A 2,500-nucleotide genomic window follows, 5' to 3' on the forward strand; every position below is an offset into this window, starting at 1 on the left:
GATAGTCAGTCGTTTTCGACTATGACCATCAGAACAGCAGAGGAGGTAATTGATGTCCTGACTACCTGGGCTACAATTTGATCATTGTGGAGACTGTCTTGCCCAAGTTACATCTCCACTCTCTCGGCCAAGAGGAGTTTAGAAAAGTTGGCGTTGGAATGGTTCCCAAAGGCCAACTAGCCCCCAAGGCTGCAGCTCTAAGAACCAGTGCAAATTTGCCTCCTAGTTTGGGAGTTATAGTCCTTCACAAAAGACTAAGCTGTGACTTCCATTGGCATTGGAGAAACCATTGATGATACAACTCTGACTTTGCTGTTGACCCAAATGTAAACTTATGTCAATCTGTGATATAAGCTCATACATACTGGCCATACATAGCAGTAGCAGCGGTAGTAGTAGTAGTAGTAGCAGTAGCAGCAACAGCAGCAGTAGTAGCAGTAGAAGTAGCACCAGCAGTAACAGCAGCAGTAGCAGTAGCAGTAGCAGCAGCAGCAGTATTATTATTATTATTATTAGTAGTAGTAGTAGTAGTAGTAGTAGTAGTAGTAGTAGAAGTGAATTGGATCAGAATTTGAAGTGCCCGTTTCGGCATGGTGTTGTATCCTCGGGAAAGGCACTTTACTCCAGCTTTCCTCATTGTTCCCAGGTGTAACTTGGCACCTGACTGATTGGGGAAAGTTATTGTGGATCAAGGAACCTGACTGACTGGGGAAAGTTATTGTGGATCAAGGAACCTGACTGTTTGGGGAAAGTTATTGTGGATCATGGAACCTGACTGTTTGGGGAAAGTTATTGTGGATCAAGGAACCTGACTGGGGAAAGTTATTGTGGATCATGGAACCTGACTGTTTGGGGAAAGTTATTGTGGATCATGGAACCTGACTGTTTGGGGAAAGTTATTGTGGATCAAGGAACCTGACTGTTTGGGGAAAGTTATTGTGGATCATGGAACCTGACTGTTTGGGGAAAGTTATTGTGGATCATGGAACCTGACTGTTTGGGGAAAGTTATTGTGGATCATGGAACCTGACTGTTTGGGGAAAGTTATTGTGGATCAAGGAACCTGACTCACTGGGGAACGTTATTGTGGATCATGGAACCTGACTGTTTGGGGAAAGTTATTGTGGATCAAGGAACCTGACTGTTTGGGGAAAGTTATTGTGGATCATGGAACCTGACTGTTTGGGGAAAGTTATTGTGGATCAAGGAACCTGACTGTTTGGGGAAAGTTATTGTGGATCATGGAACCTGACTGTTTGGGGAAAGTTATTGTGGATCAAGGTACCTGACTGATTGGGGAACGTTATTGTGGATCATGGAACCTGACTGTTTGGGGAAAGTTATTGTGGATCAAGGAACCTGACTGGGGAAAGTTATTGTGGATCAAGGAACCTGACTGTTTGGGGAAAGTTATTGTGGATCAAGGAACCTGACTGCGTGGGGAAAGTTATTGTGGATCAAGGAACCTGACTGTTTGGGGAAAGTTATTGTGGATCATGGAACCTGACTGGGGAAAGTTATTGTGGATCAAGGAACCTGACTGGGGAAAGTTATTGTGGATCATGGAACCTGACTGGGGAAAGTTATTGTGGATCATGGAACCTGACTGGGGAAAGTTATTGTGGATCATGGAACCTGACTGGGGAAAGTTATTGTGGATCATGGAACCTGACTGTTTGGGGAAAGTTATTGTGGATCAAGGAACCTGACTGTTTGGGGAAAGTTATTGTGGATCAAGGAACCTGACTGCTTGGGGAAAGTTATTGTGGATCAAGGAACCTGACTGTTTGGGGAAAGTTATTGTGGATCATGGAACCTGACTGTTTGGGGAAAGTTATTGTGGATCAAGGAACCTGACTGTTTGGGGAAAGTTATTGTGGATCAAGGAACCTGACTGTTTGGGGAAAGTTATTGTGGATCAAGGAACCTGACTGACTGGGGAAAGTTATTGTGGATCAAGGAACCTGACTGTTTGGGGAAAGTTATTGTGGATCAAGGAACCTGACTGGGGAAAGTTATTGTGGATCATGGAACCTGACTGGGGAAAGTTATTGTGGATCAAGGAACCTGACTGTTTGGGGAAAGTTATTGTGGATCAAGGAACCTGACTGTTTGGGGAAAGTTATTGTGGATCATGGAACCTGACTGGGGAAAGTTATTGTGGATCATGGAACCTGACTGACTGGGGAAAGTTATTGTGGATCAAGGAACCTGACTGTTTGGGGAAAGTTATTGTGGATCATGGAACCTGACTGTTTGGGGAAAGTTATTGTGGATCAAGGAACCTGACTGTTTGGGGAAAGTTATTGTGAATCAAGGAACCTGACTGTTTGGGGAAAGTTATTGTGGATCAAGGAACCTGACTGTTTGGGGAAAGTTATTGTGGATCAAGGAACCTGACTGTTTGGGGAAAGTTATTGTGGATCATGGAACCTGACTGTTTGGGGAAAGTTATTGTGGATCATGGAACCTGACTGTTTGGGGAAAGTTATTGTGGATC

The sequence above is a fragment of the Babylonia areolata genome, chromosome 2 (genome assembly GCF_041734735.1).
Source record: "Babylonia areolata isolate BAREFJ2019XMU chromosome 2, ASM4173473v1, whole genome shotgun sequence".
NCBI lineage: Eukaryota > Metazoa > Mollusca > Gastropoda > Neogastropoda > Buccinidae > Babylonia > Babylonia areolata.